Below are 26,356 nucleotides of genomic sequence, written 5' to 3' on the forward strand. Positions count from 1 at the left end.
ATTTTTTTTAAAGTTTATTCATTTTTGAGAGACAGAAACAGAGCATGAGCAGGAGAGGGGGAGCGGTGGAGAGGGAGGGAGACACAAAATCTGAAGCAGGCTCCAGGCTCCGAGGAGTCAGCCCAGATCCCGATGTGGGGCTCAAACTCACAAACTGGGAGATCATGACCTGAGCCAATGTTGGGTGTTTAACCAGCTGAGCCACCTAGGTGCCCCATTTTTATTAGAAATTCTCTAAGGTAGAATTATACCCATAGAAAAAAATTCATAATTAAAACCATTTAAAAGAATAATAAAAGTTCTGAGATGAGCTATTAGCCTTTAGGTCAGTACTTTCCTTGGGTGGCTTACATCTGGATTCTAAACCTTATTTTCATCTAATTAAAGTTCTCAACTGAGAATATTTTCAGTAAATGTAAAATAAAGAAAATGTGTCTGAGGATTCCCTGACCATTTAATCATCCAATTTCTCCCAAATCCTTGGAATGAAGGTCAATGAATCGCCTGAGACCTTCCCATCATTCACATTTTCTACCAAAACGAATTGATCCCAAGATTCTTGTAAAAAGGAGTAAGCAGCCACAGCCCAGACCAGATTGGTCCACTGGAATACGTACTAAGCAGCCATCCAGAAATTCAGCCTGCTACAACAAACACCCCAAACCCAACATGTCTTTTTTTCATTTCTGCGTTCATCTTTCTTTCTTAAACACTGACTTATTTTCTTTACCGAGGCTCTTAGATTAGAATCTTCCCTGGAGAGAATTCAAGCCTGGGCTGAATATGGCTAGCATGAGCCTGTAGAGAGATCACTTCGCTGACCACTGAAACAAACACTACCTGTGGACTACCACAGCAGTTGTTTAATTAAGCACAGCATCACACGCAGAGCAATTTCTGATGGGAAACGAAGATTCCACGTGAAATGGCTGGGGGCTTTCGACAAGCAAAATGTCATTATCTGAACTGAAATCCAGCTGACATCTCAAACAACAAATACCAGGGGATCTTTAAGGATCAGATGCTTCATTTTAAGTCAGTGCTTCTGCCTTCAGCATCCTCTACTCCCTGCCCCCCAACGTGGAGAGAATGAACACCTCACACTGAGCCACGACCACCACTTAGTTTCGCTGCCAATTCCTGCCAGCACAAGGAGGCCAGGTTTATACTAACAGAGTAACTGAGACAAGTATCTAGTTTAGGCCAAGTGAATTTTGATTCCTTCTGAATTAAAAGGTTTATATAATATTTATAGAAGCTAGAATTCTGCCTTGCCGCCCTTCCTATTCCCAGATAAAACCAGTTCCCCTTGCTTTTTAAAGTATACAGCAAGAGATAGGATATCTCAGATTGGTCTTTCTCTGGCGCCCAATGAAGACACTTTCACTTAATTTATGTCTTTGGTAAGTTAATATTTTAAGAAAGAATTCTTGGGAATTTTAGCCATAGACTCTGCTTTTTTTAGGCAGAAACAAAGTGAACAAATGAAAAGTAAGATATGATCAGAGTTGTACCGATGTTTGTTCTCAGGATTTTCAGTGCCTTGAGTGTGATTAGTGACCACAATCACTAAGATGCACTCTTTACCCAAACAAAAAAACAAAAAAAGGAACTTTTCAAGAATATTGAGAATTAGAGGTAGAAAAGATCTCTCAGGGGATGCCTGGGTAGCTCAATCGTTGAGCATCCTACTTTGGCTCAGGTCATGACTTCCTGGCTCAGCTTGTGAGTTCGCACCCTGCCTCAGGCTTGCTGCTGTCAGCCCAAGAGTCTTCTCTAGATCTCCTGTCCCCCTCTCTCTCTGCACCTTCCCCACTTGTTCTCTCTCTCTCTCTCTCAAAAATAAATAAATCTTAAAAAAAAAAAAAGATCTCTCAGTTTAATTATCTTTCCATGGTGAAGGCGTATTTCTTACAGTGTATATATCACACGTATTCCCCATTTTAATTTTCAATATTTAAGCTTGTGTTGGTTAAAATACCTTTCTCTAGGAGTATCTTTTATAATCATTCTTGGCTGTTAGAAATTTTTCCTTGGTACTGAGCTCAATTTTTCCTTTGTTTAGCTTCATGCTATTAGTTTTCATTACACCCCATCAGACTTCTCTAAATAACTCTTTTCTTTGCCCCTTGATTCATCACAGGAAAAGCACTGTTTACTTGCCAGACAAATTTATCATTCTCCTTCTCATCACTTTTCTACTTTGAATCCTCTGTCTGCTGACTTTAAAGACAGTGACCATGATCCTTTTGGTACTCATTATCCCAGCAGAATCATTAACACCAGGGAACTGGTTGAATGATAAAGAATACAGTTACCTTAATTTTATAGCAATGTACTTGAGATCACTGTCACACTGAGCTCAGTGAAGGTTATGAAACTGAACATAATGGTCACCCTTTTATGCTCCACTTACTTTTTGAAATGTTTATTTTTTATTTTTGAGAGAGAGAGAACATAAGTGGGGGATGGGTACAGAGGATCTGAAGTGGACCCTGTTCTGATTTATGCTCTACTTATAGCATCTATCACAACGCTAATATAGTTAGTATTAATTATATAACTTTTTAGTATCTGCTTTCTGCTGTAGACTGAAGCTTCATGACAGCAGGGACATACTTCTCTGATCTTTTCCACTATCCTCAGAACCAGCACAGTGGCCATGATCTAATCGGTATTTAACAAATAATTGCTGAGTAAAGAAATAAATAAATTTGGATCTCAGAGTCTTGCGTCACTGCAACCCCCTTCATCTCCTCGGTATCACTCCAGCCTCACCAACCTTGTGTTGGGTTTCGTTTGGTTTTATAAAGTTATTTGTCCTCTGACTATTCATGGAAATATGGCTAATTATCAACCAACTTCATTCCGACCTTCCTGTATTCCTGAAATTAAACTCAAAGGAATTTGTGGTCTTGGATTACTATGTGTCAACTGTTCAATAGGATGAACACATCTAGAAATCTTAGATACTAGAAGCAGAATTAACATTATTTAAAACCCTTATTTATAATCCACCCATTCACAGTGCAGAATCCTAGATTTTATTCTTCCCCACCTGCCAAATGATGTTTTGCTGAATATATCCATCTCCAACAGCTCTTTTCTTTACACCCTGTTTGAGACCCTGTATTGACTCCATCCCAACCTGAGAAATGTATTTTCTTAATCTGACTGCCTTACCTAAGTAATGCACTCTTTCTCTCTTCCATTCATTGCCAGACTCTAAATTAGAGACGCCTGGGTGGCTCAATTGGTTGAGTGCCCGACTCTTGATTTGGGCTCAGGTCATGATCTCACAGTTAGTGGTATCGAGCCCTGAGTCGGGCTCTGTGGTGACAGCGTGGAGCCTGCTTGGGACTCTCTGTCTCTCTCTCTCTCTCCCTCTTTGCCCCTACCCTGATCAAACACTCTCTCTTGAAATAAATGAATAAACATTTTAAAAAATAAAAATAGATTCATGGTCTAACCTCTAATTGAAAATTTCCACTGAGATATTCTGCTACCAGCTCACCTGGAGCATATTGGACACTGGTGCCCATTGTCTTCTGGTTTCCCACTAACTTTCTTCTCTGTCAGTACTATCACCACAGAGTTCTTCTAATCAAGACTCTAAGATGGTCTTTGGACGAGCCCTCTCCTTCATCCTCTAGGTCAAATTTACTTTGCCTTTCATTCTCTTTCTGAAGAGTTTCAGATCCATGACTTTATCTTCATCGCCACTGATGACATCTCAGTGCTGACCTTTATCTTCTAACACCTGGAAACTATTGCATAAAAGTTCCTTAGAGAAGCATCATAGATTTTAGTTCACCCCGCTTATTTAAATGTTACCTTCGTCATGTACAAAGCATCATTCCTGACTTCAATTCCTGTTGCTATTCTCATTTTTCCTTTCCTTTTTTTTTTTAGTTTATTTATTTTGAGAGAGAGAGAGAGAGAGAGAGAGAGCGAGAGAGAGAGAGAGAGCACATCAGTGGGGGCAGAGAGAGAGAAGAGAAACAAAATTCCAAGCAGGTTCCTCATTGTCAGCGCAGAGTCTGATGCAGGGCTCAGCCTCCTGAACCGTGAGATCATGACCTGAGCCAAAGTCGAGAATCTGACACTCAACCAACTGAGTCACCCAGGCTCCCCTCTGATTTTTCTTCTTCTTTCTCAGCTACCTTAGGTTGCCTCTTTCAACTCATTTTCTCCATGCCACAGCATCTTTCTCCCTCCAGCCCTACTGGCATAACCTACCCCAGGATGTGTGTACTCTTCCTCCTGCCTAAAATGCACTGTCCCTTCATCTCAGAGCTTGGTCCTACAATGTTCAGTTTTCTTCTTGCCTTACCAAAAAAGACTGTCTCATTCTCTACCACTTTTTATCTCCAACATTGCACTTACTGCCTGACTATGATGTATTTGTGTGTTTGCTCTTTATGCATCCTACTCTCTAGGATGCAAACTTTATGAAAACAATTTTCGTTTCATTTTTTTAATCTTTGTTTTCTGAATCATCTCCAGAAACTATAAGAGAACAGGAGCCCATACATATTTGTTGAATGAATAAATTGCCATTTTGTTCTTTATATAAAACAATAAATTTTAATATTTTCATGTTCTTCATTATTCTGGGATCGTCATTTCCTTTCCCTCACTGTAGCATAAAGTAACTGATGAATGTTTTTACAAAATTCAGAAAGTTAATGCTTTAGAAGACGGGGGAATTACTTAGCTTCTTGTCAATGGTTTTCCCCTCTTGCATCAAACTGTTATAGCAGGTTTCCCTTCAATACCTCTGGCTGTCATATAAGCCACAACTCTCACTCATTCTCATTCTTTCAAATCTACTTTCTTAGAAAAGGTGGGCCAGTCTCTTAGACTTCCTTTGCCTAAACAAGGGGAAGTTTAATAGGGTCCCCCAAATAATCAAACGAATCTTGCTATCATCTCTATATACTATGAATGTCTGGCAATTTTCTTCCTGCTACAATGGGTGATTAAAAACTAATAACTCGTAATAGTGATTAACATGAATTATTTACTAATTTCCCAACACACACTCAGACCTCACAACAACTCAAAGAAATAGGTGCCATTATTAAAGTTCACAGTAACAGATGAAGAAAATTAGTCTTAGAAATTTAACTAGCTAGGTTAGTCATGACACAAGTCATGTGACAATGTCATGACACAAGTGTGTGAGTTAGCAATTGAACTGGGAACTGTGTGACTGCAAAGCCATATGCTACTTCCATCATAAAGTGTACTAAATCTTTTTTGTATCAAGTGGGCAGTGAATTAATGAGTTAATGAATTGCATCTACTCTCCATCTTATTAATGATGTTTAATAACCTACTTTCAAGGTAAACCAGTGGAAAGGCTGGTAGTCAATCACGGAGAGCAGCCTGTGAATGGTGCCCATTAGGCAGACAGAGCATGAGTGGCCTTTGCCAAAGATTTAGCAGAGGATGTTTCTGAACTGTGTGGGAGACATAACTCCATACTTTCTAACATCTCTTCAAGATCAAGTGATACATTCTGTGATTCCAAGAGGTTCTTATAAAGTGGAAAATTTAGAATCATGAATGACTGGCTATAGTCTACATAAAAAGGAGTAAAATCAATCTAACTTGGTCTTTCTTTTATGCTCTTCTAAAAATGAAAAAAAAATCATTTTAGGTTGAACCTAGGAGATAACAATCAGAATATCAACATTTTGAACTCTATCAGCTTTAATTCATTTTTTCATTTAAGTTTGCACTTTTGTAGCACTGACTTTTCTCAAGAGTCAGAGAAAATAACAATGGTAAATAACGAGCACTTCATGTTCCTGGAACAAACTACCCAATGCTAGAAATGTCGGCTTCAGCATGTGCTGAGAAAGCATCCAGATGTTAGCCAGCTGAAACAATATATCCCAGTGCATCTAAATAAAAAAATTCATTTTCATTTAAAAATTGGAAATCAAAATGGAGTTCAGAGTTTCCAATAGAAGTCAAGAACCTGCAAATATTAATGAATCTGTGAACCTGTGTTTGCCAGAAGTGTCCATATAGCTCCCAGAACACTAAAAATGAAAAAGTAAATACAATTCTGGATACAATAGCTTACCTTCTGATTTCTGAACATTGAGCTAATAATAGTAAACGTGCCTCATATTTCTTTAGTTACTTATTTGTGATTTTCATGTGCCAAATCCATACCAGGGGTTGCTTGCAAGAGAGAGATCATATGCCTCCAGCACCAGGAGATGCAGGAAAGAAGAGGAGAGATGATAGACAGATTGTGTAGACCACTGGAAGAGCTGGAATGATGAGGTAGATCCCTACACTCCTCACAAAACTCTTGAAGAGGGCAAATGACTAAAACCATCAGACAAACAGAACAAAATCCTGAGGAACCCTGAAAACTTTAGAAGTAGGCATTGGTGGGGCTCCTGGGTGGCTCAGTCAAGTAAGCATACACCTCTTAATTTTGGCTCAGGTCCTGATCTCACGGTTGGTGAGATTAAGCCCTGAGTTGGGCTGTGTGCTGACAGTGCAGAACCTACTTGGGATTCTCTCTCTCCGTCTCTCTCTGCCCCTGCCCCACATGTCAGCATGTGCACGTGCACTCTCTCTCTCTCTCTCTCTCTCTCTCTCTCTCTCTCTCAAAATAAAAAAAAATAAACTTAAAAAAAATTAGGCATTGGTTCTCAAAGTCACAGAAAAAAATCGGCTGGATCTCATACAAACTGGTTTAAGAAAAAATGGAATTTGAATTATAAACGGAAACAAAGAGCATGGCTACTTTGGTTTTCCACTAGAATTTGCTGCCATCAGATGAGCTACAATGGACTAGAGCATGTTTTTCAAAGTGTGGCTCATGGACCCCCAATATTAAAATTACAGGGAAGTTGTTAAAAGGAATAAAAATCAATGCCAATTTCTGAGCCTCATATCAGACCCGATGAATAAATATTCCTAGAGGTCGGGCTTAAACAGCCTGTATTTTATAATAATACACCAGTGATTTTTATTTACACTGCAGTTTAAAAATTTGGAGGACTTGAATAACATGTTTAGGTAACAAAATTTTTTAAGAGAAATCTGAAGTGCAAGGCTGTGATTAGTTTTGAGTCTAATGAAAGAAAGAGCCAGCTTAGCTTTTAGAAAACAGCAACTTCAGCCAATAAAAAAAAAAAAAAAGTTGGAATATAAAGAAAGGAACTAGAACCAAGTTTCTCTTTTCTAATTTCCATTTCTTTATTCTTAGAACAAAAAAAGGATAGATTTTACAGTAGAAGAAGTTGACTAGTTTGGTTATAGAACATTAGTATGTCTTTAAAAGACCTTTGTTTCTCAGTTTATGATGCTTCTTCTACACCCATGGTCACCTTCCTTATCTGTCCTTTCTGTCTTTGCATGTTGGGACATATGTAATAAGTGACAGTGATCCGGAGCTGGTCTTAGGCAAAATTGTGAAATGGTAAGTTTTTCTAAATAGTAATTGGGAGGTTGCATTAGTTTCCTGTGGCTGCCATAAAATATCTCCACAAACTGGGTGGTTTCTTACAACAGTGATATACTACTTCACTATTCTGGAGGCCAGGAGTTCAAAATCAAGATGTTGGCAGAGCAATGCCCTCTACAAAAGCCCTGGAGAAGAATCCATCCCATGCCTTCCTCCCAGCTTCTAGTAGTTGCCAACAATCCTTGGTATTCCTTGGCTTATAGATACATCGCTCCAATCTCTGCCTCCATCTTCACATGGTGCCCTCCCCTGTGTGCATCTCTGTCTTCATATGACAGTCTCCTCTCTGTGTCTGTGTTTAAACTTCCCTTCTTGTAAGGACATCATCATTCGATTATGGCCTAATGTATATGAACTCTTCTTAACTTAATTACATCTACAAAGATCTTATTTCCAAATAAAGTCACATTCACAGGTTCTGAGGATTAGGACTTGGATATATCCTTTTGAGAGCCACCATTTAACCCACTACACAGGTGATGGAATTTTATAACAGAGTAGATTTTCACATCTCCAGAATGATTTGGGTATAGCCTCGCCTGAAGTGGAATACACTAAATTATTCTTCAAGGCCATCCCCAATTATTTTAACCCTATAATTTTATAATTATGATAGAGTTTGTGTTTCCAAGACCATGGCTAGAGACGAGAAAGAAAAATTCTAGACAAATCTAATTAGTCAAACTCAAGGGATTCTATTTTCGATAGATTTAAATTTGCAAAACTATTTTATTCTACAGGACAATAATATATTTTCATGCTCAACTTTGGAAGGATGAAATTTTTATCAGTTAGGAATTTATTAAATGATATAAATCTCAAAGATAGGTCGATTTCTAGCCTGAATTGATATTCATTTAAGATCAATATTCTCAAATCATTTATGTTATATGGGTCAGAGTTGAACAGAAAATTTTAAAGACATAATATGTGTGAAAACAAAGTCTTGGAGTGGATATTTTATCCTTTCTCTGTCCATGCCAACTCCTTCCATTACCTTACCACTCAAAGTGTGAAAAATTCCCACGTGTTTTCAAGGACTTCATTCTAGTGGGGATTTAAGGCAAAGTAGCAGAGAATTGTGATGAAATATACCAATTCCCACCATCATTGCTTTTAAACCCTGAAGTGACCTCGGGGTTCTAGAGTTCATATGCTAAGTGCATGTAACCAAGAAGGTAAACTCTATTCCCTAAATATATTAACTAACAAAAAACTGACTGAAAGACTCAATGGCAACAAGATTCAGATGAGAAACACAATTGAGGAAGAGAAGAGGGATGCCAAAATGTAAGAAATTGAAATTAACTTCTACCTCACAGCATTCCCAAGGTCCATTTTGGAACCTGCTCTCTAATATGGAGTACTCAGAAATATTACAGTTGGTCAGGTACTCAAAAGATCACCTCACAAAATTCTCAAATTTTAGGGTTAAAATCAAGAAAAAGCAAGATTTTAAAAAAGAAAAAAAGTACCAACACATACATGCACACACAGTGGCATACCCTGTATTCACAAGCCTTTGAAGGCCAGTTCCATGAAGTAACCATACTTATCTGAAACCAAACCAGCCCATAGATATCTGTAATTTGACAAGTCAAAGAAAATTTACTATATGACCAGTTTAATAGAATTTTAAATGGTTAAAGTACATATCATCTATTTCTTTTCTTATTTCTCTTCTTGCATAGCAAGAAACTGGGGTAAAAAAAGAACATGTATTGACAATTATTTTCAATTTTAAAACATAAGAAAGAAATCAAGCTTTCCTTATATTTAAAATGTAGATTAGTGTCTCTATAATTTATAAAGTAAAGATGTTTATATTGAGATACATACTCATGATATTTTTACTTATATATATGCATGATCAAAAGAATTTGATTTACTCAAACTTGTAATAATTTGATCACTTTTTTCTTTCTTGTAAAAAAAGCACAGACCTTTAGGTTTACAGTTTTCAGATATCCAAATTTTATATGAATATAAATTGTATGGTATATATTTTATATCCATTTAAATACGGCTATAAATTATATAAAAGAACTTGGGATACTTCTTTTGGGTCTTATAGACCAATTCTGGTTCACATGCTCAAGAAGCAAACAATTCAATAATATGATATTTGCAAAAAAAACTTCTAACAAGTCACATCTCTAATAAAGTATCTTCTAACAAAATCATACTCTAACCATGTAGTAGTTTAGAAGGTATATACAAAGGAAAAAGTCAAACCAGTGATTTCTTCAGCCTTAATAAAATGTCAATATTTACTAATGTTACATACAAGACATCCTGGAATTTAAATATTGCATCCAGAACACAGGAGTTATTGGATTCTGTGTATGATCTAAATTCTCTTCCTTCCTTGACGTTTCTAATTCACCAGAGAAGCATGTGAACAACCTAAAGACTTGTTCCAAGAATTGACTGATTACTTTTATGGACAAGAACCATCTTTCACTTATTTTAAATCTCACTAAAATTTCTGTCCTCAAAATTAATTAATTAATTAATTAATTAATAAAATAAAATAAAATTTCTGTCCTCAGCGATAGTGTCGAGACAAATGGATGTGTTACAGTCACATCATTGAAGAAACAATCTGTGCTTTCTGCCTGCCATCACCTCTTCTCACTCTCCTAGTGCAAAATCGTTCTTCTCATTTTATAAACTACCTCCTGCTTTGCTTGGGTGGGCTGTTCTCTCCTCCCAGGGGTGGGTACATGACTCGAGCTCCTCACAGTACTCCAAATGTCGGGACATGTTAATTAGTCCAGGGCTGGACAATTGCTTATGTAAGTTCAACAAGAAGCATTTTCAGGATTGAAATAAATGCTGGGGTTTGAAGGAGGATTTCTTTTCCCTCCAGGATCATTGCTGCTAAGGACTATTCAAGCTTGGTGATACCAGAGCCAATTTTTGCCACCAAGGGAAAAAAACCTACTTAAGTATAGGTCAACACAGAGGAAAACAGAGCTGAGAGATGGAGGAAAAGACTGCAAGCTTCCCACCTGTACTTTTCCATTACATGGAAGCAATAAAGTTCCATTTGGATTTCCATCAACTAAAAAAGTACTATTAACACAAGGATGATACACTAGAATATATTCAGGCTATTACTATAATGATGTCATTCCTACCTTCTAGATATATTTCCTTGCATGGGAAAAAGGCAAACTTCCAAACAGCCATAAGTCAATCACATGACTGAGGCCACATTTATTGAGTGTGTCAAACATATGACCATCATCCATTACATGTCTCAATTCACACACACACACACACACACACACACACACTACAGAATATTGCTCACAGAGAGCACTATGTAATGTTGTTTATCTACCAAATGTGACTGACTGGCCGACAATAATATAATGCTTGAATTTCCTCCAATAATACCTACCCATCAGGTACCTGTTAATTTCTCCTTTAGCATTCTTTTATTTTTCTTCCCTTCTAATTTTTTATTGTCCAGTACAGCTTCTTCTAGGCTGTACAACACTTAAAAATCAATGGATCCAAAATTTTACAATATTTTTTTCTATTGGACAGCTTTTACATGCTGAAGCTTACAGAATGGAAATAATCATTGATCCAAAGGAAAAAAAAAAAAAAAAAAAAAAAAAAAAAAACCTTGAACATTTGTTCAAGCCCTTAGTCAATTTGAAATATTTTGCTACGTCAACTAAATAAGCACTTTTCTTTGAAGAAAGCCAGAAAATGATTTCACTTTTCTTATATTATCTATTACTGTCATTTCTTAAAGAATAGGGTCTAAGGGGAGCATTCCTTTAAAAGCGAAATAGAGTAAAATCTCTTTTAGATATTTTTTCAGTAGTAAAAGCTGATTCTTCTATTAACCTCTTTCTCTCTGCTATGATGTATTATTGAAAATGGAAAGACACTGTTGATGGCATGTATTGTATCAATAGCATTGTGGGATACCATTTATTTTACTTTAAGGAGAGTTTATTTCATCTTGAGCCAACTTGGAAAGCCTTTCAGAGGCCATCAGCACACTGGCTTTCTTCATATTAGATAAAAGCAAGGACACTGTGTATACACATTGATCTGGAGTTATTCAAAGACTGGGTTGGGGAAGAGAGAATTTCCTTCCTTGGTACAGAGTAACTTTCATATCATATCAATACCTTCGAAAATCTGCAAAGCTTTTTTTTAAATTGAGAATGTCAGTGGGGAAATTTCACCTTTTCTGAGGTAAACTGAAAATGTGGAGACAAAGTCTTATCAGAACAAAAATGGAATAAAATAAAGTTAATTTCAAAGAAAATAAAAATAAACGTCAACTTTAAGCATATTCTAGGGGTTCCTGGGTGACTGACTCAGTTGCTTAACCTTCCAACTTCGGCCAGATCATGATCTCACAGTTTGTGAGCTCGAGCTCCACATCTGGTTCTGTGCTGACAGCTCAGAGCCTGGAGCCTGCTTCAGATTCTATGTCTCCCTCTCTTTCTGCCCCTCTCCTGCTCATGCTCTGTCTCTCTCTGTCTCTCAACAATAAAAATGTTTTAAAAAATTTTTTAAATAAATAAATAAATGCCAACATATTCTAAAATATAAGTAGTGAAAAACTGGATTTAAACCATAGCACTTACTTGAGTAGCTTTAATTACTTATTTGTAATTCATAAGCTGTAGGTTAATATATACTGCTTACCTATAGAGTGCTAAGCATATGGTTCCCAAAGGATACTTATCTGGCAAACTTTTTATTTAAATCGCCAGATAATAAATATTTTAGGCTCTGTGAGGCACCCAGTCTCTTCTAATCTCTACTATGTAGCATGACAGCATCCATAGACAATGCACAAATGATGTGTATGTTCCAATAAAACTTTATTTATAAAATTAAGTAGTGGGCCAGATTTGACCCCCAGGTTGTAGTTTGTCAGCCCCTTCTCTATGCTAAACTCTAAATTGTTATGTAAGCTGCAAACAGTAGTAAGAGTAGTTTATATGTATAATAAATAGAAACATGCTCCTTAAAAACAGATGAGCTTTCTCTCTAAATTTACCAATAACATATTTTAACCTATTTTTTCCAAAAGCTGCTCCCATAAGGCTTAGGTTTCTTAGAAGGAGAAGTAAAGAGAATATTTTCAGTGAAGAAAATGAGCATAATTGGTCATGCTCTGATCTGAAGCAGACCAATTCTGCTATTACCACTTAAGATCTTATGCTGTTGACCCTTGAACAACATAGGTTTGAACTGCACAGGTTCACTTATAGACAGATTTTTTAATTTATTTTTTATTTTTTTATATTTATATCCAAATTAGCATATAGTGCAACAATGATTTCAGAAGTAGATTCCTTAGTGCCTCTTACCCATTTAGCCCATCCACCCTCCCACAACCCCTCCAGTAACCCTCAGTTTGTTCTCCATGTTTATGAGTTTCTTCACTTATACACAGATTTTTTACAGTATGGTACTGTAAACGTATTTTGTCTTTCTTATGATTTTCTTAAAAACATTTTCCCTTCTCTATATTATCTATTGTAATAATACAGTATAGAATACAAAAACATATGAACTATGTTATGTCAATCAAATGTTTATGTTATCAGTAAGGTTTCTACTCAATAGTAGGCTATTAGTAGTTAAGTTATGGGGAGTCAAAAGTTATGTGTGGGTTTTCAATTGCATAGGGGGTCAGTGTCCCTAATTCCCTCACTGTTCAAGGGTCAACTGTGTATGTCTTAGGATCAAGTGAATCTTGTGTCTAGGAAACTTTAAAAGATCATTATCTGAGATGAAATGAAGACCTGTACACTTTGTCCGGTGTCCTACTGAAGAAACCTAGAGAGCTGAGAAATAACAACAGAAGACAGATGCCAGCAGTGTCAAGACAAGGACACAGTCACCCTAGTGCTTGCACTTGCTGGCTTGTGAGGAGTATGCCACTTTGAGCTTTTCAGACACAGATTTTAACAGGCATCATGGAGCAAAGGCTGCAGCCTTTCAGCAGTGCTCAGATCACATGTGACAGCCATAATTGAGTCAGCAAAGGGGGTGCTGAGAAGAGGGTAATGGGCCACACAGACAGAGGGAGAGCTGAGCAAGTACTCAGAGATGATCCTCATTGACAGTGATGTGAAACTGGTAGGTGTATATTGAGTTTCAAACATCCTTCTGATCCAGAGACTGAAGCTACAATTACCACTTTGACAGGTCTGCAAAAGGTGACTATTGTCCAAAGGCCATAATGCATCAAGAAGTAGAATTTAGGATATAAATTCTCCCTTTTAGAAGAAGGCATTGATATATTTGGTAGAATTTGAGGCAAACAAAATTCTTTTAACTAGATTACAATATATAAAATTGTTCACTCCCTGACCAGCTCTGGAACTCAGGAGTTTTGGAAAAGAATTATAACACTGATACCCTACTGTGTAAAACAATATGGAGGTTCCTCAAAAATTAAAAATAGAAATACCGTATGACCCAGTAATTCCACTACTGGGTATTTATTCAAAGAAAATGAAGACACTAATTCAAAAAAATATATTACTCTTATGTTTATTGAAGCATTATTCATAATGGCTAAATAATGGAAGTAACCCGAGTGTCCATTGACAGATAAATAGATAAAGAAGATGTGGTATAATATATACATGTATACAACTATACGAAATGTTAACTAACTTGAGTTTAAAATAAAATATTGGAAGAAAAAAAATATATATACACATATATAATGAATATATATAATGGATATATGTATATAATAGATAAAGAATATGTGGTACATACATACTTATATTCCATTATATATTTCATTATATATGTCTATAATGGAATATATATGTGTACAATGTTTGTGTATATAATATATATGTAAATAATGAATATATATACATAATGGAACATATGTATGTGTGTGTGTGTGTGTGCATACTTAGCCATAAAAAAGAATGAAATATTGTCATTTACAACAACATGGATGAGCCTTCAGGGTATGACACTAGATTAAATAAATCAGACAGAAAAAGACAAATACTATATAGTTTCATTTATATGTATAATCTAAAAAACAATATAAACAAACAAAACAGAAACAGACTCATGAGTACAGTGAACAAATTGGTGGTTTCCAGAGGGGAGATGGTTGGAGGGATGAGTGAAACAGGTGAAAAGAATTAGGAGCTTCCAGTTGTAAAATAAATAAATTATGGAGATGAGAAGTACAGCATAGAGACTACTGCCAATTATACTGTAATAACATTGTGTGGTGACAGTCGCTACAGTATTGTGGTGAACATTAAGCAATGTATAGAATTGTTGAATTACTATGTTGTATACCTGAAACTAATATAATATTGTGTGTCAACTATACCTCAGTAATAAATTTTTTACAGCATTTTTTTAAAAACCTGATACCCTGAGTAAACACAATTTTGTGATCTCCCTAACTTTCACTTTTAGGCTCTCTGTTCATCTTTTATTCGTACTTTACTCACTAATTTAACATTGATCTACCTCATATAATAAAAATATGAGATCTAGAGATGGAGCAGTCCCTAAATGTGACTCCCTGAAAACAGAGAGAATTCTACTCAACTGGACAAGTTTTAGCTTCTTTGAATCTCAATAACTGAATGGGAAAAATCAAAGGAATACAGGTATAATTTTACTTCTGAACCATGATAGTAGACAATGCTCCACAACTTTCATCCAAAGCACTAGACATGTACTTTGGTGAAGGTGCCATTAAGTTAATGGTAATGCTTAGTCTAAGATCTTAAAATCTAAATAGAATGGCTTTTTGTAAACATGATTTATGGATTCAAGGAGAATATAGTCTAATACCCCAATTAACATAATGTCTTACAAAACTATGTATTAAAATAAATATAAATATTAACTGGCATTATATAGAGAGAATATATTTGTATAATATATCACGTATTATATATTATCTAATATTATATATACATTATATGTTATTATATATATTCTGCATATACATACATAAGAGTTGAGAGCAAATGTTTCCAAACTTTCTCTATTCATGGCATCCTTAGTGTTTCAGTAACTTTTTCATGGCATCTCTAGGACAAAAGAAATGGCTAATAATTCCATGTTTCATCTTGTCAGAGATTACTAAAAGCCTATCTTCATGAAGATATAATAACATTAGCAAGTGGAAATAGCATGGTCCAATGTTAACACTGTGAACTGCCTCAAGATTCATGTGGTGATCAACTATCTTTCCCTTGAAATTTTAAAAGAGTGACCACACATTTATCTAGGAAAAAGCTGTCTGTTGAAAGTCCCAATAGTTCTCATTTTCCCCCGGAAGCAAAGCTGATGAAACAGACGCAGAATTATTTTCTCCATTCTGAATACACTCCTTCACTGAAGGAGTAGCTTGTCATTCACATGTGGTTTCTTCATATGTTTTAATGCATGTTGTAAGATTTCAACAACCCTGACTAACATAAAGACATTATGGTTTCCTCTAGCCTTATGTTCCTCATCAAGTTAGACTCTTGAAAATTAAATATTTTTAAAGTATGATTCTTCACAAAATATAAAGAGAGGCATCAAATAATATAATTTAACTGGAGAAGAATCCTGGATTCCTATGAAGAAGATGCCTAAGACTCTTCATTTGTGTGTGTGTGTGTGTTTGTGCACATCTGCACGCGTGCATCTGCAAGAGAGAATTGCAAGAGAACAGAGAAAGATATTTATATTCCTTACAGGTATGTGAACGTGAACTTATGGCAGTGTGAAGATGACAGAAAGAGTGTAGGCACGCAGGGAGGAAGTAGGAGTCTACATGCAAAGTATGGACCAAATAATCACAGTAGGCGAATGATTCTCTCCAAACACAGGCAGTTTTCAGATGGATCTAAAGTGATTCAATCAAAACATGTTAAATAACAATGATAAGCAGGGGCAAACTGCAACATTCCAAAAGCAATCTGAATTAAACTACATTCTTCACTCCATACATTCCTGGGAAGCTTATCATAACAGCAGCCACGTGCATTATAAACAGTATCACCCCTCCATTGGACAATTGCCTTCTTCCCATGCAGTAATATGATTTGAGACTACCGTCTGCTCCAACAATTGGTAAAATGTTTTGCATCAACTTTGCATGGATATCCTCTGAAGACAAAGACAGAATCCTATTGCATTCACAATGAGCAAACGTGTCAAAAGCAACAGCTTTAACAAGATATTGATAGTTTCTCTTCAGTACAGTTATGAGTACAGTGCCGGTGTCTATGAAACATAATCAGTGCACAAAGAGCAACAAATTATGTAATAAATCTTGAAAGCAACTGGTAGAACTGTCAAATAAGGTATTCACATCTAGGAAGATGTTTGAAATTGATGTAAAAATATGACTACATTGCAATTTAAACTTAAATCTCCATAAAATATCCATATTTAAAAGCCCATAATAATTACTGGATGTGTAACCTTAAAGGAGACCAATACTGTATTCATGCATTGAGTAAATGCTAATATTATACTATACATTTGGTAAACACTAGTTGTCAAAAGCAGTTTTTCTTAACCTTTTCACAGCATAGTAAGATATGTATAATGCATATTGCATAAAGTGACTGAGGGTGAGGTCTGGAAGATGCAATAAGCGAAAATAAAGCCAGATGTCAGTGAAATGATCCCAGTGTGAGCTGTCTACCTCTTCCCTTGTTATTTCTCTATTACTATATTATGAAATTCCACATGGCAGACAGCCATTATATTTTAGTGGTAGGAGCCACCCAAAAGAACAGATTTCTAAACTTTTTTCTAATCTCTTTGGAACGTCCTAGGAATAGTAGCAGTAATATTATAAATCCCAGAAGTTTCAACCTATAAGTATTCATGGTAGTCCCCTTTTCCTCTGGTAAATCTAGAAAGTGTCATGAAACTGACAACACTTAAAAATTTTTTTCAAAAGATTTATAATGAGACAGTTGCAGACTTTAAAATAGCCACTCTTGGTAAATATTCTTTTATTGATTTTTTTTTTCAATGTCTTTCTCTGTAAAATGGAGAGAATAGTGTCAGCTTCATAAGGTTATTGTGAAGATTACATGGGTTACTGGGGCGCCTGGGTGGCTCAGTTGGTTAAGCGCCCGACTATCGGCTCAGGTCGTGATCTCACGGTCCGTGAGTTCGAGCCCCGCATCGGGCTCTGTGCTGACAGCTCAGAGCCTGGAGCCCGTTTCAGATTCTGTGTCTCTCTCTCTTTCTGCCCCTCCCCTGTTCATGGTCTGTCTCTCTCTGTCTCAAAAATAAATAAACGTTAAAAAAAAAAAAAATTTAAAAAAAAAGACTACATGGGTTAGTATATGACTACAAATTCTCACAGAAAAACGTGCCTCAGAATTTAGAGTTATAACTTTCCTTTTAAAGAAAGAACACAGTATGTGTATATATATATATATATATATATATATATATATACACACACACACACACACACATATATATATAAATATATATATATATGCCACTGTAATCAATCATAATATTTATGCAGAGCTTATAGCATTTACCTTGATGGAATGGAGATTGTAAATTAAGTTGTAAATTAAATTAAATTGTAATTTAGTTGTAAATTAATTAATTAATGAATTGTAATTAATTTTGTAAATTACTTAAACTATTGTCATTGTAAATTAAAAAATTGTCCATTCAGGACAGCTTTTGCCACCAAATGAGTTCAGGTCATGTCTGGTCTTGCTGCCAATTGAGCTTAAAACAAGCTTTTTGAATTTTAGAATCGTAGACAAAAAATTGCAGTCCTGAATATGTAGAACACTTAGACACTTAGCACAGAATTTCACATAGCATGAACACTAAGCGTACGTTTTTCATTTCTTATTATTTTATATTATTATTATCCAATTTGGAACTCAAGAAGTTATCTCCCTTCTTTCCTTCTTCTTTTACTTTTTCTTCTCTCCCTTTCAACAAATAAATATCCAGAGCATTTTACTTATACAGCACAAATCTACATGATGGAATAATCTGCCAAGGGTAGCACTTAGATACAAGGCAATTTCTTTCCCGGGACCAAGGACCAGTAAGAGTCCCCAAAATACCACTTTTTTATTGCTGCATAAGTTGTCACCAAAACCAAAATTTACACTTTCTAAGCCATACTCAGAAGCTATCACCCACTTATTTATAAAGTCAATAATTGAATTAAATTAGCAACTAAACGGCAGCCATGCTAAAGCTTATTTATTTATTTTAACGGGGTGGGGGACAGAAAGAGAGGGAGAGAGAGAGAATCCCAAGCAGGATTCGTGCTGTCAGCACAGAGTGCCATGCGGGGCTTGATCTCAGACACCTTAAGATCATGACCTTAGCCGAAATCATAAGTCAGACACTTAACCAACTAAGTCACCCAGGCGCCCCTAAATGGCAGCTATTCTAATGTTGTTACTATACTTGTGGACATAATTTTGATTACCAAGGCTTTCTCTGATCACCACTTATAACATGAAAAATGAAAAAGCCTGGGAGATTCTTCATAATTAAACAATTCTTAAAATGGATAACTAAATAACACACATTTAAGCCTTACTTTGATATTTTCCAAAAAATTTCCCCTCTTCCCCAAAATGAGATTCCCAACCAAATTTCTAATTCAGTAATGGGGCTAGTTTAAAAAAAGAAGGAACTTTAGGGTAATATTCCATACTTATCCAAAGAGTATTGATCAAAACCAAATCCTTATTGACCAACATTTTAAGAATTAAAAAGTACAAACTCTCAGCATAAAATAAATGTCATGGGGACATAATGTACAGCATAGGGACTATAGTTAATAAAACCACACTGTATATTTGAAAGTTGCTAAGAAAATATATCTTAAAAGTTTTCATCAGGAGAATTTGTAACTATATGTGGTGATGGATGTTAACTAAGCTTATTGTGATCATTTCACAATATGTACAAATATCAAATCATTATGTTGTACACCTGAAATTAATACAATGTTATATGTCAATTATATCTAAATTAAAAAGAACAAATCCTTATTAAATAACATTTTACACTCAGGAGATGAAAATCTTCAAAGCATTCCCCATTAATTCCATAAGAGAGTTACTTGTGTTTGGTCCAAATCTGTATAGAAAAAACTCTTGGAGCAAAATGTTAAGTATGTCTTTTAACATAAGAACAACCAATCATACCCCAGACTCTCTCTAAATCCAGTTCTAACTTCTAAACAAGACAGACCCTTCTACTGAAAGTGTTTTCACCATTTTTCCCAGTTATTCAACTGCTTCACTAACACAGCTGAGGCCTAGTTAAATGACTAACCTGGGGTTTTTTGCATTTATAACTAATTTTGCCTCGTTTGAATACTGTATGAAATGAGGATAATAAATCTTACCTCCTAGAGTTACTATGTGGGTCCAATCCAATCTCAACACACATTTAATTTCAACTACTACTGGCCAAAAGATATGTAAAGCCTTGTGTAACGTGTTAAACATCATAAAATGGTAGCATGTTTTATTCTTTATTGCAAATAGTGAAAAAAAAACTGATGTAGAGAATCGCATTTATACATTTCCATTAGGTAGGAACCTGTGGCAGATTCATCTTAAAATTCTTTAATTTGTGAGCCATTTGTGATTTTCTAAACAGCTAGATATAGGCTGTTTTGCACACATTATCTTATTTTACTCCCCTTATCAACATTTAAGAAGAAAGTTCCTAAAGAAGTCTAAATATCATTCTTGGACTCCAGAGTTATTGATAGACCAAATAATCTCTCATTAATGAGGTCTTAGGTCCAGATATGAGGATATTAGGTGACTTTCCTAGGTTGTTCATAGTTGAAGCAATGTGCCTCCCTAGAGAAGAGACCCAAATTCCCTTAAGGTCCCAAGGTGTCTCTAGAGCAAGCAACTGAGTCTGTCACTGAAGCTGAATCTGCTTTTATCCTCAGATAAGGTTAGAATCACCCACTCCACCTAGTTTTGCGATTGGACTATTACTGTATTACACATTTATACAATGGCATAGCATGAATAGAAGTACAATAGAAACAAACAGAACAAAGCCACATGATATGGCACATGTGATAAATTCAACACAAAAACATTGAACAAAATGGCAAGTTGTAGAATATATGCAGTATATTATGTATTTATCATTTAAAATATACAGAGCAATATTTTATATTATGTACATACATATATAGTAAAAGTACACAAATATAGATAAGTATGATCAAAAGTAAATTCAGCATGGTTTATTTCCAGAAAGGGAAAAGGGATGAAAGATACAACAGAAGGGACACAGACGGCTTTAACCAAATCTAAGATACTTAATTTCTTTACAAAAAAACAAAAAACAGATCTGATGTAATTATGGCAAAATGCTAAGATTTCTTCAAACTAAGTATGGAGGATCATATGCATATATTTGTTTCATAGTTGTTATACTTCTATATTGAAATATTTTATGATTTTAATTCATTTAAAAAATGAATGAATATGTGCATGGTAGGGGGAAAAAAGAAAGAAAGCATGTTCCCCTCATGCATTTTCTCTTGGAAACTGGCAACTTACACACATCACTCTGATTTTCTAGCAATCTCTTTATCAGCAAAACAATGCCAGATTTTTCTGAAGACTGAAAAAAACACTATAATATTGACCAGTTAGTATGAGCCCAATGCTATACTGCATGATCTCTTTTAATCATTCCAAAAATGTTATGATATAGTCGTTATCATCCCCATTTTGCAGGGAAGGAAATTCAGAAGCAAAGCAATCTGATCAAGGTCATACAGCTGTGGCAGAACTTAGCATCAAACCCCCACAGATATAGACCCAAGGCCCATTCTCGTTTGTCAGCACTACATTCAGAAACCATATGTAATCAGAGGAGGAAGGAAGCCACTCAAGCAGGTAGATTAGAATGGGAAGAACTGGAGGCATCACTGGACTTGAGTCAGTCAGAAGTCAGCTTAGGTGGAGAAATGCTTTTAAAAGAGGAGATCTGAGCCATGCTTTAAATAAGAGGATGTCTTTACTGACTTAGAAGAATAAAACACAACACAGGCAGTGAAGTTAAAAAGGAGTGTGAACTCATGGGAGGGAAGCTTCCTTTTCTCAGAACAAGAATGGAGAGTGCAATTTAAACAAAAAAAAAGGAAACAGACAAAAGAGAGAATAGGCTTAAAGGAAATTTTAAAGAGAAGAGACCAAATCAGAAAAGAAATTAAGTGATAGAAAACATATGAAGACTATTAAGACGGAAAAATATGGGAGATTGAAGAATCAAATGTTAGCTTCTGAAATTTGAATCAAACCAAACTTTTAAGGCAGAAAGGAGAGCTGAATCATCTGATTTCAAAGGTAGGAAAATTGGAACAAATGATTAAATTGAGAAAAAAAAAATGGGGAGCAGAATTGTGGTTTGTTTATTTTTAGAGGTTAAATGGAATACTCTTTTGAAACATGTATTAAAAGCATCTGATTCCACATAAGGAACTTTGAAAAGTGGAACAGGGAAAAGAATTCTGCTTCTGTTTCCTGAGCCTTCTGAAAGTACTTAGGTGGGTGTGTTTGGGTGGAAACATGAGCTTTTTTTTGAACACCCTCTGATCCTCCCCCACCTCAACCTGAAACCCTAAAGCTGTGTTCATGACAACACAATCATTCCTACAGTAACTAAAGACCTGTCAGCAAAAGAGGATTATTACTTAAGTTGAAAAATAAGCAACTAAAAAAAAACCCTGTAAACCACAAAGAACAGGTTCCCATGCCAATATCGAAAGTGACAAAGCCAAAGCAATGCAAATACGGAAAATGTTGTGTGTTGGGCAGCCCCAACTGACCTTCTAGTGATTGGTTTCCAAACTTTATGGAAAGATTTCTATAATTTAACCCAACATAGTCAGACTTTGCTATCTTTTGCTGACTCCTCAGATGCAAATTTATTAAAGAGTATCCAAATTCAATAGAAGACATGTGGTTTGTATCCTACTTCCCATCTACCTGTGACATATTGAATTCAAACTGAGTCATTTGGGTGGTCTATGATAAGAATTATGAATTCTTTGTGAAGGCATGAGATGGTCCAAATTCCATCAACATAAATGAATAAATTATACTGTTTGTTTAATGAATGTTGCTTAGGAGTTCTAGGGAAAATAGTGATGTATTACTACTCCAGGACAGCGATCAGACCAACATGGTAATAGAAAAGCTACCACATGGTTTTCTGCAGTGAGATCACTTTCCTTCTCTTTGTTAATTCAACTTAGAATGTCTCACTCTTCTCTTTTTTCCAATTTTTGCTACCAGTAGAGAATAGTTTCAATATTGTTTGCAACAAACTGGATTTTGGATTAAGGCAAACATCCAGGTATACTATCTCATGTCAAAGAAAATGATAATTGGAAAAGAAATGATTATCTACCTTACCAAAGTACTTATTCTAAATAAAAGAAGCTACCAGTTGCCCACTTTACAGTTTTTAGTCTTGAAAACATGTCTAAAACCCTGTGTTTCAGTCCGCCACAGAGCAAGGGATAAATTGATACAGGACATATTGATATCCTGTAAAGTAATCTATTTTTGTAACAGTAACTATACTACTGGAGAATTATAGTCTTCAAGGAATTTTTTCAAGAATTTCTATATCCTCATTTATATAATTATAAAACAAGTATAAAACTTAGGATTTTTCTGATGCTGAATAGATGCAAATATAATGTGGACCACAAAATGTTCGAATTTTTCATTCCTCAAGTTTTGGCAATTTAGGGAGCTGTATTAATTGTGTTAACCAGTAGGGTCCATTTTACAACAGAGAAGCTTGCTAGTCATCTTAAAAAGTTAAGGGACTTCCTTGGATGTCTCCTTGGAAAGCAGTGGAAGAAAAAGGTAGAATCATCATTTCAAAAATTGCCAGTTGCAACAATGTGAATGGAACTGGAGGGTATTATGTGAAATAAGTGAAATAAGTCAGTCAGAGAAATACATCATATGATATCATATGATTTCACTCAAAAGTGGAATTTGAGAAACTTAACAGAAGACCATAGGGGAAGGGAAGGAAAAATAAGTTACAGAGCAGGAGGCAAACCATAAGAGACTCTTAAATACAGAGAACAAACTGAGGGTTGATGGAGGTGGGGAGTTTGGGGGTTGGGGGAGGTAGGTGAGGGGCATTGAAGAAGGAACTTGTTGGGATGAGCACTGGGTGTTGTATGTAAGTGATGAATCACGGGAATCTACTCCTGAAGCCAAGACTACACTGTATGTTAGCTAACTTGACAATAACTTGAAGAAAAAAAAAGTGATAAAAAAAAATGTGGAATTGAAGTCAGAAGATCTAGAACCTATTCTAACTCTGGCTACTTTTACCAGCCATGTGACCTTGGTTAAATCAGCCAGTACTCAGTTTCCTTATCAACAAGTCAAGGACAATACCGACCACACTTCTCTCACAGAATTGTGAGTATCAAGTAAAAAACACTATGTTTAGATATATCAATGTGCATATGCATGTACTCCCTGCTTTGAAAAGATTTCTGTGTATATGTGTGGGCAACAAAAATGTAGAAATTCAGACAAAATGTGAATACCACAATCAGAAAAAGCCAGCAGATTGGCAATGTGAAAATGCATGCCAAAAAATATGCAAAATGGTAGCAAGAAAGGGGCTGCACATTTGGTGGAAAGATGGTTAGATTCCAAGACATCAAACCCAAGGCAGAAAAATGAGAGAAATTGCAGGATTCATGATGTCCTTTTATGAAAGGAAATTGGTGACCGAGGTGACACCAATTTTTTTTATGATACTAAAATAGAGAAATGTCTCTAGTGGGACCTCAAAAAAGTGTGTGCTATATAAATAAAAATTACCAATGTCCTCCCAACTATTTCCTTGGATCCATAAGATGATGAATGTCCCGGGGCCATTTGTTGTCAAGAATCTTAGCATAGGCCTACGTAAGGATGATAATGTCAAACCATAGTTTAATAGAAGTTGTGAGGGATTCCATTTACTTATGTGATCAACTGAGGAACATTTTCTTACTAAAATTAAGGAACAGAATCAAAATTAAAACAGATCTTGGTTCCATTTGAAGACAGACCAAGACAATGTCTCACAAAATTTAGTTGTGATATTATGACCCAGTGTTCTCCAATGGAAAAAAACCATACACGTACAATGCTAGTAGTTATTACTAGTCACCATTGTAGCCATAAACAACATATTTAACTAAAGTACTCAGGGAATATTTAACATTAAGTAACGCATCTCCCTAGTAAGTCCTAGATATACACATTGCCAAATGTAGCCTCGTATAATTAAATGAATGAAACTGATAGACAGAAATACTCAATATATGCCAAGCAAATGTTTGAAGATGTCTCCTGAAAATCATAATTTTGATTTTAGAATAGTTGGAATTAATTCATTTTTTATAAATACTAAATTGTCTTGGAGCCACTCTTAAGTGTATAGTGATACAATGATATCATTGTGACCTGAAGGAAACCTCTTAATTCTGTGGAGTGGACTGGTCATAAAGTTGGAGGTGTGTCTCATTTATTCAGAAATGATATTGTCTTTATAATAGAAGCCTAACATTTCTATTCAGAATATCTTCAAATAACACTTTACGTTGTTTTTAAATCGGCTTTGCTAGATAAAGGACCATTTCCAGAATTTGGGGTGGTGGGGAGGGTGGGAAGGGGAGGCAGCAAAGGGATTTCACAACTGGGCAGTGAAATTCTTGCTTTATATTCAAGTCTTTAATACATTTTGAGTTAACTTTTGTGAGGGATGTAAGATAGAGATCCAGCTTCATTCTTTTGCATGTGCCTATCCAGTTTCCCAAATACTATTTACTACAGAAACTATCCTATTCCCATTGAGTATTGAGAATACTTGTCAAATATTAGTTGACCATATAAGCATGAGTTTATTTCTGAGTTCTCTATGCTGTTCCATTTTATGATTTTTTTTTAATTTCTGTAAAAAAATTTTAAAATCCCATTGGAATTTTGATAAGGATTACATTAAATCTATAGATTACCTTGGGAGTTATGACCATTTTAATAATATTAATGCTTCCAATTCATGAACGCAGGATGTCTTTCCATATATTTGTGTCTTCTTTGATTTCTTTCTGAAATCATCTCTGGATGAAGGAGTCTTGCAGGCTGTTCCCCTGGCAGGGAGGGCCACTGGTTGAACTTCACAATTTGGCAAGACTACAGCCAGGCTCTGCAGTTACTCCTGGTTACGTGGGACCTCAGGCTGTGTTCCCCAACCAGGTGATGTCTGTAGCTGTACTCCATGTTGAGGCAAGGTGCAGGCAGGGTGTAGGCAGGGCTTTGTGGTTGCATGGGGCCTCAGGTTGTGCTCTGAGATCAGGCAGGCCACAGGCTATACGCCGAAGCTTGGTCTGATAGGGCTGCAGTCTGATAGGGCTTTGCAATCAGGTAGACGATAGGATGTGTTCCATGATAGTGGTCATCTGTGGCCACACTTCTCAGAGGGCAAGAATAGATATTATGCTCAGAAGTTGGATGTGGCTTCGAATTTGCTTCTTAGACAGTGTGGGCCATAAAATGGACTCCATGGCCAGTGTGGCCCTTTTGCTGGGGACCAAATCAGGCAGTATTCCTGGCTGAACTCTCTGGGTACATGGAGCCACCAGTTTAGCTCTGCAGATGGCCTGAGACACTGGCTGGGATCTCTGCTCAGACATGATTGTAACCAGGAACTGAGTCTGCTAAGATCTGAGTGCTGGATGCTGAAAAAGCCCTGCTCCCCTTCTCCATCTCTATCTGACCCCCAGTGGTAGAG

Source organism: Panthera pardus, unplaced genomic scaffold (assembly GCF_024362965.1).
Source record: "Panthera pardus isolate Hobbes unplaced genomic scaffold, ASM2436296v1 HiC_scaffold_13, whole genome shotgun sequence".
Lineage (NCBI taxonomy): Eukaryota > Metazoa > Chordata > Mammalia > Carnivora > Felidae > Panthera > Panthera pardus.